This window comes from Pinus tabuliformis, chromosome 7 (genome assembly GCF_031772625.1).
Source record: "Pinus tabuliformis cultivar Carrire ecotype Pingquan chromosome 7, CPIR1, whole genome shotgun sequence".
NCBI lineage: Eukaryota > Viridiplantae > Streptophyta > Pinopsida > Pinales > Pinaceae > Pinus > Pinus tabuliformis.
The window spans coordinates 1885233264-1885251697 of NC_142293.1; positions in this window are offsets into that span (position 1 = coordinate 1885233264).

Consider the following 18434-nt stretch of genomic DNA (forward strand, 5'->3'; position numbering starts at 1 on the left):
CTATCAAATGCACCTTTACTTCCAATTCCAATAGCCTAGTCTATTGCAACATCAATATATTTGGCTTGTCTTTGAATAAATTTTTTTTGAAGAATAATTTCTTTAAGGCCATCCTAATTCCTCTTGTGATATGAGAGATGAGAATCATTAAGCCACTTATTCAGGACCCCCTCTACTAAGGACCCTAGGGTTGTGAATTGATATATACATAATATTTATTTCTCTCATTCTTATTTAGCATGTAATATGTAAATTATCATGCCTACTATTTCAAAATGGGTAACTATAACCATGATCTTTAGTCTTCCTAAATATTGATTAGTTTCTAGATTTATTGCTCAACATTTTTATCAATCTTGGAAGATTCAAGAAAAAATACATCTCTACAAAGAATATTTTATTATTTAACTCATTGTAGAGGTTATATTCCTTGGATTCACTTGAATACGCCAAGAATATGCACCTTTCAATCCCTTGCATCAAGCATGTTTCTTTGCTGCTTACAAATTAAGGCATAACAAGTGAAACCAAATACAATGAGATGCCCCACCAAAGTTATGCAACCATGTCATACTTCATGAGCCTTGTTCTTAATAGTATGAGGAGGGCATATTTTTCACATATAATGCACATAGAACTACATTATCCCAAAACATCAACTTTAAATTTTTGAAAAACAACGTGGAACAAACCATTTTGTTGAGGATTCTATGGAATTGTGATTTGACCTTGAATCACATATTGGTGAAGATAGTTTCCATTTCGAAATTAATTAAATGAATCCTCTTCCATTATAAATAAAAAGAGAGACAATATATGATTGTTCTTAAGCATTATTGTTCTTTCACACTGTACACCAAACACACCTAGTTGTAATAATTAATAAAAGCAATCATATACTTATTTCCCTTAGGATATGGAAGAGGCATGGGGTCACAAAAATCATAATGTATTAGTCAAATTTTTGTACATGTTATGGGAAAAATAAGATTGTCACCCATGGGGCTTATAATATATGGAGTAACAAATTGACCAACTTGAGTGCCAATGTCCAACCACAAAGGTTTTCTCTCTAATCCATATTGCATTTAAATTTACCACAAAGTTGGACACATTGAAATCACAGTGGTGTGACATATGGTCACTAATATGGGTGCACACATCCTTTACTCCAAACATTACATTTCAGGAAGCTAACTTCAAATAAATAATTATGTTGAATCCTTATATTTCAATATATCATTTTGTGATCAAGCTCTACACGTGGATTCTAAACACTATCATGGAGTATGATTTCTCAGTCGTACGAAATGGTAAACTAAGAAAGGATATAGTGTTGGATAATTGACATTGTTTATGGCTGTCAACAGTCATGCTAGGAGATCAAGGTGGGCAGTTGGCATTGATGTCAACCAAACTAGCATGGATGCATGTGCTAGAATGATAGTTAGGCAAGGCAACATTGATGCCCACTAGGCTAGTTGTGATGACATCAGATGCTAGCATTGATATGCTTGATGTCTCAAGATTAGGGGGAGACTTATGGTTGTCATAGTATAATTTTTATTGGAGAAGCCATAAAATTATTGCTATAATGGTTGGGAGTCCTAGAATTTGGAGGATATTTTGCCTCAAGAGATTAGCTTTGATACTCCTAGAGTTAGATAATTTGGTTTGTTCTTAGAAATATCTTTCCAATGGTATGTTGAAGTCCATAAAAGGATCTTGGGATCAAAATTTATTTATAGTTAAAGTATGCATGTTGAAGTCCTTAGAGGGAGGATGCATTTAGGAACCCCAGGAGTAGGCCCAATTTTGAAACCTCAAATTTCAAAGACTTGAAGGCTTGGGACATCGAAGAGGAGGAATCTCGAAAGGTCAAAATATCAGAAGGTTGAAATATCAGAGGGCTGGAATTTCAGAACCTCAGAGGGCCTGATTATCAAAGTAGGCCAAATATTGAAAGCAGGCTAGAGCATGAGAACCTCAGAGGTTTTGAGCTTTAGAGGTTCAAAATTTTGGAGGTCAGATTCTCGGTCAATTGAAAGGTCAGTATATCAGAATTTCATGGCATTATAACTTCTTTCAAATTGAATTCTTTTGAAAGTGTCAAGGGTTGTGAGGAGCACATATTATAAAGGAAATCGGTGCAAAACTAAAGACTCAGAGACCCTTTCTCTCTCCTAAGACAAGACACATGGCGGTAGCTAATTGGCCCTCAGGAGTTGATGGTGGTAGGTGATGTTAGCATGACATGTCTATATAAAAGACATGTGGGAGTCATATTCAACATTTTAGAGTGGCTTAATGGAGAAAATATTTGTGAGAGGTGTCACCACTATGGAGACACCACATGGGGTTGATGATAAGAGCATGATGTCATCCTGTAAGCATATCGAAGATCGGGGATTTTGTAAGTCCGTTGTAATTTATTTTTGAGAAAGTTATGATACACAAAGCAGCTTTGATGTTGATTGGAAGTTGGTTATGGAGACCCAAAGAACCAAGGGTGTAATGAAGGGATTAACACCTAAGTGCTATGGAGATTCCACAGAGGTATTTCAAAGTTTGGGATTTTATAACTCCACTCTAATTGAAATTTGAAATAGTTTTGATGATATGAGCATCCTATGTTAGTTTCTGCTTGGTCGTGGAAGCCTAAAGAATCAAGGGCGTAGTAAAGGCTTAGCATCAAAATGCTATGGTGAGGTCAGGTGGGAGGTATTTCAGAGGTCGAAATTTGAGAACTCCGCTATAAATGTAATTTCAAAAAAGTTTCAATACTAGGGAGCTTTGATGTTGAATGACACCTAGTCATGGATCCCAAAGAACTAATGGAATAGAGAAATCACACAAGGATATAGGACCCCAGTGGGATCCTGAAGGAATTTGCACCTAAGTACTATGCTACTGGTCACAATGCTTGCTCATATGTTGGAAAACAATAATAGGCAAATAAAATGGGCTAAATGCAAGGATTGGGATCTCGTAATATCGTAACATCCACCACAATAAAGTTATGAAATATCGGGCTCCAAGATTACAACACATAGGTGTATGGCGCCGCTGGTCAAAGAACTCGGTCTTATGGTGGAAACGCGATAAGGGGTGAAGAAAAAGGGGTTAAGTCCAATCAGAATCTCATGATTTCGTGACATCTCCTTTATAAAGTTACAGAATTATTGGGCTCTGAAATTGTAGCACAAAGGCATACGACAGATGAATGAGTTAGCAAGTAAGTAAATGTACATAGTAAGATTTTGTCAATGGATTCAATGGTGACTATCACAGGTAGGAGATAGAGACAAAAATCATTGGGTCAAGGCACTAAGGACCACAATTGTGGAGGATGATTTAACTGGAGTTTATGTGTGAGTTGAGACAAGCCATCCCTGAGCTTGCTTGCGTGCTACAAGGAATTAAATGAATATCATAGCCTTAGGTAGAGGAGATTTTTTCATAGAACTAACAAGCACCTTGATGGAGTGTGTATATTGATTGAAGATTTATGTCTCAGCATGGATACACTAAGGTGCCCATTCTCATGTTTAATGCAGTGAAAAAATTAAAGAAAGGGACACAATAGTAGGATGGAGAAGCTATACATAGGTACACTTTGATAATGTGAATGGTAGAGTGATGGATGATGGAGAAAACATTCATCACTGTATTTTAGTGAAACAAAGCTAGAATTGCAGTTGAGCAAGGTGGGGGGAAGAAACATTGTTTCGAGTGAGTTGTGTGGATAAATTTGTGCGTGTGTGTGTAATCCTAAATAAAGGCTAAGTTAGATAGAATTGCAGAAAGAAAATGTTGAGAGTGCATATGCGAAGAAAACAGACCTCGAGGGAGCTTGTTTTCGTATGTGAGAGGCCGAGAGAGTTTGTGTTGTTGTGTGAGGCTGAGAAAGCCTTTAGAATATAATACATGTGAGACCGAAGTATATTCTATGGAGTGTGAGTTATCTACAGAGGTCTGAGTGTGATTACACTGCAAGGAAGAGGTCATGTGTGCATTAGCATAATGAGAAGGCTGATGGATGAGAGCCTATGTGAGTACGCTTTTGTAGGTGGGCACATTGCAAAGAATGTTGTGCATTATTGAATGTTCTTGAGTAGAACGACAAGCTACAATAGAGTATGCATAGGGCGAAAAAGGTTCCAATATGATTTTTCCTTCCTCATCAAGTTTTGGAATTATTGCTTGAACTAGAATCGTGTCACCTATAACCTTGTTTAAGCATGAAACATGGAAAACTGGGTGCCCTCGGGAAGCTGCAGGAAGCTCCAATTTGTATGGCATAGTACCTATCTTTTGCAACACCTTGTATGGACCATAATAATTTGGTGATAATTTATTATCCTTCTTAGCTTGCTTGAGGGACATTTATTGACATGGTTGTAGCCATAGGAATACCCAATCACCTACATCAAAACTTATTTCGCTGCAATGTTGATCTACCTGTTGTTTCATTCTATTTTGTGCCAAGGTGAGGTTATCCTTTAAGAGTTGGAGAACTTGTTGCTGATGGTCAATGTGATCTTCCACCGCTTGAACCTTAGAATTTTCTCTTGAATACGATGTCATGGATGATGGATGATATCCATAAAGTACCATAAATGGGGTCATTTTGGTTGCAGTATGGAAGGAAGTGTTATACCACCATTCAACTAGAGGCAACCATTAGACCCATTGTGTTTGTTTATCAGATACAAAGAAACTAAGATATCCTTCCAAACATTTGTTTACTATATCAATTTTCCCATCAGATTGAGGATGATAAGATGATATATGAGCTAACTGAGTACCAAGACAAGAAAATAATTCTATCCAAAAATTTCCACTGAAAATGGGATCTCTATCGCTTACAATAATCTTTGGGTTTCCATGAAGCTTTTGAATTGTTTCCATAAATACAGTAGAAATTGTTTATACTTGGTAAGTCTGTCAAGTACCACCATGATAACACTGTTTCCTTCAGACTTGGTAAACTTGTGATAAAATCCATTGAAACCTCCTCCCAATGTTGGCTTGGAATTGATAAAGGTTTTAATAGTCTTGGGGTCTTAATTGTTTCAACTTTATTTTTTTGGCAAACCAAACATTCCACCACAAACTTTTGAATATCTGATTTAAGGCCATCCCAAAAAAAATCCTTCTTAACCCTGCGGTAGGTTTTTAGAAATTTTGAGTGCCCTCCTAAGGGAGAGGTGTGCAATTCCCTAAGAATCTTTTGTTTGAGTTGGGAATTCTTACATAGGTATAACCGATCCTTGTAACATAATGAATCATTTTTCTAGCTAAATGTATTAGATGTATTGGGATCTTATTGTATCTTTTGAATGAGTGACCACACTTCCTCATCCTTCTTCCATTCATCCCTTGCTTCGTTTATCTAATCTGGTTGGATAACAGAAGTGGCGCAAAGAAATGCTTCCTCATCCTCATCCTTTCTTGAGAGTGCAACTGTCACAACATTTTGCTTCCCTTTTTGGTGGATGATTTCAAAGTGATAGCCCAACATCTTTGTGACCCATTTTTGCTACTCTTCTGAAGATAATCTTTGTTGTAAAAGTATTTAAGACTATCATGACTTGTTTTTACCTTAATGTGTCTTCCCATTAGGTAGGGTAGCCATTTCTTAAGTGCATGTAGTATTGGCAGCATTTTGCTTCTGATAAATAGCTTTGTGTAAATACTTTCCTTTGATTGGACGACTTTCGAAAGCAATGGGCCTTTCTTCTTGCATTAAAACATCACCAATTCTAGGGTGGTGTCAACCTTGTAGATTGTGGATGGCTAGGGTCATCAACGCTTCCATATTTATGACTGTGAGTGGTAGGCTTCCTTGTTTCCATAATTTTTCTTTCCATTTTTCTTGCCATCGTGAATGCCTTCTCCAATGAATCTAGTTCACAAAGGCGAACCTCATGTTGTATGTTATCTTTTAAATTCCCTATGAACACATCAATCATATTCTCCTCTGGAATATCTTTTACCCTTATATTCAATTTTTGGAAGTCCTCAATGTGCTCCATCATTAAACCCTTTTGTTTGAGATTTATCAATTGGGTAGAAAAAGTGTTGCTTTTTGTATCCTCATAATGTGCTATCATTTCATTCGTAAAGATAGCCCAAGTGGCAATTTGTTTACAAGAGCGAAGCCATTGATACCATACAAACTGATTTGGTGAAAACTGTGGTAGCTCATCACTAGTGCCGGTTAGGACGTCTTTGTACATTAGCAAGCCCTCTGATGATGAATGTGTGGACATCCAAATGGATCCCTCCTCGAGCGCATCTTCTGAGTAGTCCACTAGGTCTATGTCCATTGCACCAACTGCCAGTGGAGCAGCAAATTGATACAAGAAGTAAGTCCGACAACAAGAGCTGTAATCAATAGTGTACACGGGAATGGTGGAGAAGCAAAGCCATCGAAGATTCTAAACCATCGAGGAGGTAATTCTCATACATTATGTGGGTAAACTGGGAGGTATGTTGCCGGGGGTACTGCGTCAATGAGCCAGCGAGGAGGAGAGTGAAGCAAAAACCCCTCAGATAAAAACTGAAGTAAAAAATACCCCCCTAGACTACTTGTTCCGAGAGAATAATGTCGAGACGAGTCAGTTTAGATGTCTGCAGTATTATCCCATACTACAGATCGTAAACCCTCTCATTTCACATCTCTCTTCATCTGCACCTTTATATCGGATGTTAGAGGCTCCATTTTAGGTTTTCTAGCTACATCATTGAAGTCAAAGATGTCTTCTAGTGGGGCTAATCCCTTCTGCAAAAATATGTCTTTGAGGTTTAAAAATTCTCATTCATCATTGGTTAATTCCTTAATTTCTACAGTTTCTAATTCATATATCTCTAGTATAGAGAATTTAGCTGGTTCTAACTTATTTACATCATTTGCATCTATTTCATTATTTATGGTATAATCTGATTTACATCCAGTGTTTATATTACCATTTTCAAATTCTCCTTCAAAAATCATAAAATCATGAATTTGATTGTCATGTGAGAAAATTTGCCAATACTTTAAATTATCATGTATAGTTAGCCTATGTCTTACCTCAGCTATGTACTGATGATTTGGTTGGAAGGGAAACCTACATGTGCTGGAAAAAGTGGCTAAGCTATGAGCTTTCATATTTTTCTTTCTTGCAATAACAATGAAGTCAGTCTCAAGGAAACAATTTATCAAGTCTAGGATGGTTTCTCTATACCAACTAAATATAGGGTTATTGGTAATGTACTCTCCCTTGACCTATTTTATAATGAGTTCCGAGTCTACCATGATGGAAACTCTTTTAGCTCCAAGTTTTCTTATGATTTGAAGGCCTGGCACTAATGATTTGTATTTTGCCATGTTGTTAGTGCATTTGAAATTTAATCTAAAAGCATGTCCTTCTGAATAATCATTCTCTAAATTGTAGATCCATACACTAGCTCTTGCTCCTAATCTATTTACAGAGCAATCAAAATCTAAATTCCATAGACTCATGTGTTAGGTTTTCACTATCACGTTCTTTGTGTTTTTCTTCTAAAGTTGTGATTTCATCTTTGCTATTTTCTGAATTATATAAGATAAATGAGTCTAAATCAGAATGCATGGAATAAATAGGGTAATTCTCTGGTCTTTCTGAACTACTTACCATGTATTTCATTAGGGTCTCATTATAAAGTTTTCTTTGTTGGCCAAATACAGAAATGGTAGCATATGACATGTCTAATTGCAATGACCCTTGTAACTTTTCTCCCCATGAGCGAGATAACAACATACCATATTTAGGTGGTATATCAACAACTACTATATCCATAACAATACTCTGTGTTGGGCACTCGACTAGAGTTACACACAGATCTTTTATCAGGCCAAGACATTTGACTTGACTAGAATCAAAGGAAAACACATCCTTGTAGGGTCTAGTGATGTCCTAGTTTAACCTTTCCATGACTGCATTAGGCATTAGGATATGAGATGCTCCTAAATCTAACATAACACATGTAGGATTTTATCATGAAAATTTAAGCTAATATAGAATGGAGGGATACCCCCTTGTTGATGTTTTCCATTTACTTCTGGACCAAATAACAACTCAGGTTGATCATCATTAAGGTTTACATCATCTTCACCTTCACCTATGTTTAGTGTTTCAGTTATTTGTGCTTTGTATGATTCATTTCTCACCAACTTTGTTAAAGGAACTAGTATTTTTAATTTGGCTAACTCAATTTTGATATTAAATGGTATTTGAGGTTTGCCAAATTAGATGAGTTTCTTTTCAACAATTGTAGTCTGAGTGTTTTTGTCTTCTTTACCAGCACTTGATAATTCAGTTTGTGTGTCAACAATTTTGTTTTAAATTTTCTTGTTTGGAACAGTTTGACTACTAGCTTCAGTTGATGTTATGCCTACAATATTTGGGCTGGAGGCCTCCCAAGTTCCTCTAGGGAGAATTTGTAGAACTTTGGTCACAGGAGCTTCTACTATTTTCTTAGTTTAAGTTTGGACTGATTTCTTATTAGGAACTTCTGTGTTCTTTTTCTTCTAAGGCTATATTGTTTATGAACTTCATAGATAGCAGATTCATAGCCTTGTTTGTAGTCAGAGGATTCTCCAGACTCTAATTGTAATTTTTGTAACACGTATAATTAATGTTCTTCCTTGGTAACAAAAATGGCATCTTCATTGTTGTTGTGAAATTTCAGCATAATTTTCCTGGAAAGGTGGCATAACCTACTGATCGGGTACAACTTCTCTTGATTTTCCAGTATTAGGATTTTTTCGAAAGTTGAGGTTCCTAATTTGGGGTCCTTGTTGATTTTCCCACTGAGGCTTTCTTTCCATATTCTCTAACCCATCCATTAACCTTTCTACACTTTTAACTAAACTATCTATCTTAACATCTGAAGTAGATGGTTCTTATTTAATGGTAACTCTCATCTCATTCCTCATCCTCGCTCTTTTAGCCAATAAGTTAGCTTCTACACTAATGACATCACTTTGCATTTGTTCTAAAGTCACCGTGTTTCTTTCTCTTAATTAATAGGACATGACAACATGAAAACCATCTGGGAATTTAATCAAGGAAAGGTTTGGTGGGGGTCTGATATTCACTGGAATTGCATTGTAAATGTTGTTAAACCTAGTATAGTAATCCTGGACAAATTCACTAGGAGATATCCTTATGTTCTCATATTCAGATAATATCTGGAGAGGGTTTTTCTTTATTTCCCACGTATTTATGAACAATTGGTGGAAAGCAACTAGATCATAAATATGGTCATGAGGTAAAGATTTAAACCACATTTTAAAATCTCCTGCTACTGTTTGTGCAAATAATCTCATTTTTTCATCAACTTCATGTAACTCAAAATAATCTGTCATTTTATTTACATGTTGTTGAACAATATACTGACTAGTACCATCAAACTGCAAAATTTTACTTTGGTAATCCTATGGCATAGCATGTAAAGGAGCTTGTAAGGCCGAAGGTGGATATCTGTTTTCCATGGCTACAATTTTAGCTTGACTGGGAGGTGAAGTAGTGTTGCTTGAAGATGAACTTGAGAAACTAGGTTGGAGAGGAAGTTTAGGTATGAATAAATTTGTGGAATGAACTGTGGTGGATATTATAGGTGAGGTGGTACTGAATGTGGTTGTGTTTACAGTTTCTAAAAATAATGTAGAGTGTTCAGGGGTAGCAGTAGTTAGGGCAGCTAATTCAACTGACTGTTGAAACTAGGCTTCATCTATATGCCTTATCAAAGTGGAGGTTAACTCATCAAGTTTGTCAAAAGTATCCAGAACATGTTGATCTAAATCAGGATGTATAGTATCCTTCTTTGATTCAATAAATTGAATAAAATTGGGATATATTACAATATCATAGGCTGAATTTTCAGATTTGGTATCAAACAAAGAATGCTCAAATGATAAGTCAAAATTAATATCCTCTAAGCTTGATAACTCTTTAGGAAGTGAATTTGATTTGCTTCACTCATTAACCCTTCCTTGACTCTCTAGCTTTTTAGGTTTTCATAAAATTCTGTCAGGATCATCAACAATTGTAGCAGGTTGTGGATCAAGATGAGACCTGCTATAATATGTTCTTTTACAAGCCAGAGTTTTGATTTACTATCCAACTTGGTTAGTTTCTCCTTTGGAACATGTACATATGCATCACATCCAAATACCCTCAGATGTGAAAGAGAGGGTTTCTTACTAGTCCCTACCTCTTGTGGATTCTTATCCTACAATGCTCATGAAGGTGACCTATTGACCAGGTAACATGTAGTATCCACTGCCTCTACCCAGAATTCTTGTCCTAACCCAGCGCCACTGAGCATGCTTCTTCCCCTTTCCATCAACGTCTTATTCATTCTTTCTGCAACTCCATTTTTTTGAGGTGTATATGGTGTAGTCTTCTGCTATGCTATACCACACTTCTTATAGAATTCTTCAAATTCCTTGCTGCAAAACTCTCCACCATTATCTGTCCTTAGCACCTTTGTCTTCTTCTCTATCTGATTTTCAATAAGAGCCTTAAATTCTTTAAACCTGTCAAAAACTTCAGATTTATTCTTAAGGAAATATGTCCATGTATTCCTTGAGAAATCATCTATAAATGATACATAGTACACAGACTTACCCAGTGATGGAACCTTCATAGGTCCAAACACATCACTGTGGACAAGCTCTAATATCTGTTTCACCCTCTTACTACTAGAGGGAAAACTCACCCGATTATGCTTCCCATTTACACAATTTTCACAAAAATCAAAATCCAGAGAGCTATTACTCATACCTTCTACCATACCTTTACCATGAAGTATTTGAAGGCCCTTCTCTCCAATATGTCCAAGCCTTTGATGCCACAACATGGTCTTCTCTCCAGAGACCACTAGATCTTTTGCTCCACTTTCAAGAACCATAGAACTGTTGCACCCATCAATAACAATGCTACCTTGAAGATTGTATAGAGTTCTAATCCAAACTCCCCACATCAATACCAATGCTCCCCAAACCATCTTGTAGGTATCCTTCTTGAACACTGTTTTTACACCTGCATCATCCAGCTTGCTAACAGAAATTAGATTTCTGGCTAATGTAGGAATATGCAGAACACACGGAAGTGTTTGAACCCTTCCACCTTGCAACTTCAACTTTACTTTTCCATGACCAAGGATTCTAGTCTTCCTATCATCCCCTAAGAAGACATCACCACCATTGTATTTCTCATACTCGCAGAACCACTCTCTATGGGGAGTGAAGTGAAAGGATGCGCGTGAGTCAATCAAACATGCCTCATGATCTACATGTGTACTTGAAGAAGCCAAGTACACATCCCCACCTTCATCTAAGGTGGTTTTTGCCTCTGCAGAAGGAGAATCATCAGATCCCTTTCTTTTATGAGGAGATTTAGATTTATAGTCCCTTTTGTAGTGCCCTTCCTTTCTACATTTCCAGCACACCACCTTTATAGGTTTTCCTGGAGATTTATATCTCCCTCTAGATTTAGATCTCCCACTCGATGATTTATTTTTGTTTCTATTCTGGGACCGTCCTCGTATAGACAAGGCATCACTATTGTGGCTGTCCATATTTTTTCATCTCATCTCCTCTGTCAATAAGGATGAGACTATTTCATCAAACTGCAAGGCAGTTGCATTGCTACCTATTGCAATAACAAGACTATCCCACGAATCTGGTAGAGAACGCAACAAACTGATGCACTTATCTTCATCTAAAATTTTAATATCAACATATGCTAACTGACTTACCACAATATTAAATGCGTTCAGATGTTCTGTCACCGAGTCTCCATCTTTCATCCTCAGGTTATATAGCTTTTTCTGCAGGAACAATTTATTCACTGAAGACTTAGATTGGTACAAAGTCCCTAACTTGTCACACAAAGCCTTTCCCGTAGCTTCCCTTGATACATTCATCAATACTGAATCTGAGACACACAATCATATTATGCTCTTTGCCTTCTGGTCCAACTTCTTCCATTCTTCATCAAACACTCCCGTTGGTTTAGTACCCGGATCTACCACAATCCACTGATCTTTATCCACCAACAGATCCTCCATCTTGAGTTTCCATAACTCAAAACTCTGAACAGGGTCTACCACTGAATAGGGTCTACCAAAGGCCTGAGCGAAACCCCTCAGCAACAAAGGCATCTCCTTGAAGCCAAAACTGCTCCGATACCAAATGTAGGTTTTAACCCTGTACAAAAATTGCCTGCATACGAATTCTAAAACATAGAAAATAAACAATGCAAGAGCATAACACATAAAACACATATACACAGAGATTTTCCCCTAGATACAAAAACCGGGACTACCAGCTTGATTTTTCGTTATATTCCTTTCAATGTTATAATACATAATTATACATGCCGAATCATTTAATACCATGGACCGAAAAACCATCGCGTCCAAAACCATGGACCGAAAACCATCACGTCCAAAACCATGTGTGAAAATCATGCACAAAACCATAGGTGGGACCACCCAACCTAACATAGGGTCCAAAACCAAAATTTTCTGGGGCACTGCCTCAGACCCCATAGAGTGGGGTTATGGGTACCCCTCAAACCCCCTGTGACCTCCCCCCTTCTAACCCCCGGGTAACTACGTGGGCTAGTTGTGGAAAGAATATAACACAACCCAACATTGGAGTTCTTCTTTGACTATATCTTTAAGAAATGGATTCATCCTCCATTGTGGTTGCCAGACTGGCTTGCAACCCTATTTGATGTATATGTGGTGAGTACACATTGAGGGGTGTGCCCCATTCATTTCCTTGTAACTCCAGGCGAAGGCTTCTAGATTTTCCTTTAACATGTTGCATAGCTTGCCCTCTTCGAGAGTAGAAAGAGATGGATTGATTTTAAAGCTTCTCTCTGGGCCGAATTATATGGTTTTGACACGGAGTGAGTTGGAATTGGCCAAGCATAAGTCAATTGGATGATTGTTATGGGTTTCCTTTACTGCTTCTTCTAAAGGTAATGAACCGAGAGTTGGACTTTGGAGGAGGTGTTCAATCAAGTCATCCTCATCTTGTTGTCCTCCTCCCATGGTTGCTTCCAAAGCATAATGTTGGGCAGGATAAACTTTATCTTCTTCCTCCTCCTCCAACCATAAAGGTAAATCATGCTCTACAAAAGGTTGAGCAGGAGGGTATAGGACTAACTTCTTGGACATATGCCCATTCTTGATGGTCATATTCCCAGCTCTGGTGCTAATGTAAGCATCGACAGTGGCCAACCATGGCCTCCCAAGGATGAGAGGATAACCAGTAAGCTTAGCCTTGGGCTGGAGGACTAGGAAATCTACAGGGTACTCCCACATGTCAATGGCGACCATCACATCCTCCACAATTCCCTCAAGGGTTATTGTGGAATGATCTGTAAGTTGCAGAACTGTTGTGGTCTTCCTTAATGAACCTTGGAGGTTAAGCTTGAGCATGGTGTCCTTGGTCATCACATTAATGGCAACCACAAGATCGATCAGAGTGTGTGGGACAATGGTGCCATTGATGTTCACATCTACTACAGGGCTTCCAGGGTCCAAATATTTTGGAAATATTACCTGCCCCAGTATTAAGTCGGACAGCTGCCCAATGACATTAGTGGTAGGGGAATCCCTTTTTCGGCTCCCTGGATGCTTGAAGCACTTCTCCTTAATCAACTTATTGTAAATGGGAACATCTTTTATTGCTTGGAGAAGGGTGATATTTACACATAGATTTTTCAATTCTCCCAAAAGTTCAGTCTCTTCTGGGGTAGGTTGGAGTGGTTGGGCTAATCTCTCAAGAAAGGGTGGATTTACTTTAAGGTTTCTTTCCTCTCGTTCTTCCTCAACCTCCCTAGGTGGAGGAGGAGGTTGGTTATTTGGGAGAAATCTCCCAGATCTCAGGTTAATCTCCTAGATTTCCACAATAGAAGCTGGATATGATGTCTCTCCATTGTATACTTTTTGAGCCTGCCTATTGTTCAGGTTCAGATTTGGTTGAGCAGGAATCTGGGGCTGCTTAGGTGGAGCAGAGTGTAGGAGCTGTGGTTGGGTAGGCGATGGAGGCAGTAGAGCTGGAGAATTGTTGTATTGGGGCCTCCACCCCTGGAGTGGTGTATTCCACTGAGGTTGTGGTAGAGCATAAGGTTGAAATGACTGGCTGGCTAGCTGGGAAGGATACTGAGGTGCACAGGACCAAGGAGGGGGTGTAGACCAGGAAGGGTGAGTAGCGGGTCCCCAAGAAGGTATAGTTTTGGTTTGGTTGGGGTTGTAATATGCATGGGATGACCCTTGCATGCCCTCCTCGTATGGTCTAGGCCTATGAGGTCTCCTTTGGTTAATGTACCAAAGTTGCTCAGTGACCCCTTCAGCTCCGTGATATACATCTTTGAGTCTGGGTAAAGAAGGGCACTTGTCTGTGGAGTGGTTTTCCTCACAGACCGAGCAAATTTTAATAGAGTTCAATGGACATTCATTCCTAGGATGCCTCCTGGTGCATCTAGGATAGAATATGGCCAAGGATCTCTCTGCTTCCTCCTTCTTCATTTTAATGTTCATGGTGTCCAATTGTAAGGAAAGGGTTTGCAGCATCTCACTTTTGAAATCTTACAGCATGTTTCCAATTTTACCCTTGATGGATGTGTTGGAAGATGATGTACTGGCCATAGGTTGACTACCCCTACCCTTTTTTATGGCTGCCCTAGAATGGTTTCTGAAGACAGTCTTGATATCCTCATAGGGTAATTAGTAGATATCTCCTCCTTCTAACAAATGTAAGGTATCCAGAAGATCTTCTCTTACTCCCGTAAGCGGGACCAACTTTAGTGACTTAGGGTCAAGTGCGCACCTGGCCCTTTTGTAACTGAGCTAGAATCTTTCTTCATAGCCTTCTAAGGATTCATCATGGCCTATGGTCATCCTAAAAATTTCTTCTTTAGTATCGTTTGACTGACAGTAGTCCCAAAATTTGTTGTTAAAGTCCTGCTACATCTGAGCCCAAGTTGTTATGCTATCACCAGGTAAACCCGTGAACCAACGCGATGTTGCATCCTTGAGGGTAGATGGAAATAGTTTTAACTTTTGCTCATCATCTGTATAATCATAGGTTCGGCATATAACACCAAACTCAAATAGGAAAGTGTCGGGGTTCTCTGTGGTCAGGCCATGGAAATGAGGTAGGGTAGAGGGGCTTATATTTTTCATCTTAGTGTCCCCATTTGTTTCCTTGATGGGGAAGGCACCCTCAACTCTCTCTCTATTCCCTCTGTCATTTTAGTTTTCAACCATTGGCTCAGTAGGAATGGGTTCCTCTTCTTCTTCTTCCCCTGTAGGTTCTTCAAATATGTCAGGTTGCTCACCTAAGGGTTCCTGCAGTTCACAGTCACCGAAGAGAGAGAAGGTTGGTTGTTGGATGCAGTGGGGGTATTTGGCGAAAATTTTCCTAAGTTGTCCCTATTCCTACGAGGCATGAAAGGAAATATTTTTGGGTTGGTTTTGTATTCTTTTTAAAACTTGGAAAATACTTGAAGAATTGAAATTGTTGATTGAATGAAAATTACTGACATAATGAAAAAGCTACTTGCTAAATTGAAATCCTACTTGCAGAATGGAAAGGAAAGAAGATAATGCAAATTGAAAGAAAGGAAACAAATAGATTACTTTTGCAGAAATAAACTAATGGAAGAATATTGAAGACAAAAAATAGAAGAAAAGAAAGCAGTAACCACATTCTACTCAGACACCTCCCTGGCAACGATGCAAAAAAGTGACGAGCACCAGTACTGCAGCAAGGATGTTGCAACTCCTGGGCTACCAAATTTACTTATCAACCTAGGGTTCGTACAAACTTGGAAGTGATAGTGTTGTATGCACAAGTAAAAGTGATGGTTCTGCCTATTGTCAATGTTCAGCTAGTGAGAGACCACTAGGGTTCCAAGCCAGACTTCTATAGAGTCAGAAGAATCTTGATTCTTTGATGGAAGAAGGGAAAATCTACTCTAAGAGAGTTACTCTACTACAGTAATTGAAAAGGCCAACATGTAATGCTAAACCACACCATACCCTAATTAACCATTTAAGAAGCTATGCTAAGCAGAATTGATAAATCAACAATAAAAAAATGCTACTATCTAAGTTGTAGAAGTAAAAATAATCAAACCATACTAATGTGCAAGCAAAGAAACTAAACTAAATCTATTTTACCTTTTTTGGTTTCTCAGGAAAAATGTTATGAAACCAGCTCACAAAAAGATAGAAAAGAGAGATCCACGCCTTAGAATTCAGCCTCTTCGAGGGGGCAACCTCCTTTACATTACATAAATGAACAATTCTTGGATGATACAAATGAAAATACCTCCTTTCTATATATAGGAGTCTAAGTGGTCCCAATACAATCAAAGCCTACATAACAATAATATTGTAGGGCACAACGGTAACAATGGTGGGCTTCTATGTGGCATAATAGTAACAATATGGGCACTACATGGGTACATCAATATAATAAGTGGGTTATACTAATAACAATAAGGTGTTACACTAGTAGTATAGGGGCCTAACATTTGGTATCAGAGCTTTGGATTCTAGGGTTTCGCTGCTCCAAACAGGTCATCGTGGAATTTGCACTATAACGTTTTTTCTGCGATGTTTCAGAAGTTGCAAAAACAACCCATTTGAGAAGAAATCACGCTGAACCTCAGGTCCACATTTAAGAGCTTTTCGCACTATATTGGCGGAGATATGATCTGAGGAAGTTGGTCTTGTTGCAGACTCCTGAATTACATTCCAAACAGGTGACCTGGAGAAAATCGTCATAACTTTCTCTCTGGGGATCATATTGAAATTTCGTAAGAAGGTACAGAAAGAGGACGGAATGTAGTTTCTTGTATGCATTTTTCAGATCCAAAGGTCGAAACAGTGACATGTGGCACTTCATACAATTTCGCTCTTCTAGAAAGGTCTATAATCAGGTCATCTTGGGAGATTGTGCATAACTCTTTCTCAGAGAATCCAATTTGGATTAGTCTAGTGGCATTGGAAAGAGGACACATAGGGCTACTATAGATCATAATTTCAGAACTTAAAGATCTGAAAGTACAGAGTTACAGTAGTTTCAAGGTCGAGCTCCTAAAATCAAGAAAAAGCAAGATGAGGAAGTTTGATGGCAAGGATCCGGTAAATTGGATACTTCAGATGGAGCAATATTTTGATCTACATGGTGTACAACTGTTACAAAAGGTATGTATTGCATCTTCATATTTAGAACCAGATCAATTTTTATGGTACGAAGGGCTTTGTTCTCGTAAACAACTTGTTACGTGGTCAATTTTCACGGAGGAAATGATAGCACATTATGAGGATACAAAGAGCAACACCTTCTTTAGAGCAACACCACAACAATTGGAAAGAGTAAAAGGGCTTTGTGACATAGTGGAAAGCAAAATTATGGAAACCAGGAAGCGTTCCCCTCACAACTATAAAGATGGAAGTGTTGTTTCTCCTAGCCTTCCACAACCTACAAGGGTTACACCACAACAATTGGAAGAAAAAAGAGAAAAAGGGCTTTGTTACAATTGTGATAGAAAATGCACTAAAGGTCAAAAGTGTGTTGAGAAAAAATTATTTTACATAGAATATGAAGAGGAGGAAGAAAAGGATCAAGAAACATCAAAAGAAGAAGATATACGCCAGTACCCCACCCCAGAGAAAGAAGAAATGAATCAGACCATATCTTGTAAAGCATTGGCAAGAATTACCACTCAAACTCTCAAGATAGAAGGACATATCAAGAAGAAAAAGGTGCAAGAAGTGAAAGATAAGATCGAGAAAGAAGAAATGAATCCAACCATATCTTGTAATTTATTGTTCGAAATTACCACTCAAACTATCAAGATAGAAGGACATATAAAGAAGAAAAATGTTCAAGAAGTGAAAGATCACATCGAGCATCAAGAAATGAATCCGACCATATCTTGTAAAGGATTGGAAGAAATTACCACTCCTCAAACTCTAGAGATAGAAGGACATATCAAGAAGAAAAAGGTTCAAGCAGTGAAAGATCACATCGATCATCAACAACAAGTTCTCCAACTTTTAAAGGATAACGCCACTTCGGTGCAAAATAAAACGAAACAATAGGTAGATCAACATCGTAGTGAAAAATGTTTTGATGTAGGTGATTGGGTATTTTTACTGCTACATCTCAAGCAAGCTATTTATGAGAAGGAAATGTTGGCAATACTACATGCACTTAAAAAATGGCGACCTTACCGAATGGGAAGACTCTTTAAGGATGAGGATGTGGAAGCATTGTTTTGTTCTATTTATATTATCCAACCAGATTGGATAAACGAAGCAAGGGATGAATGGAAGAAGGACGAAGAAGTATGGCCACTTATTCAAAA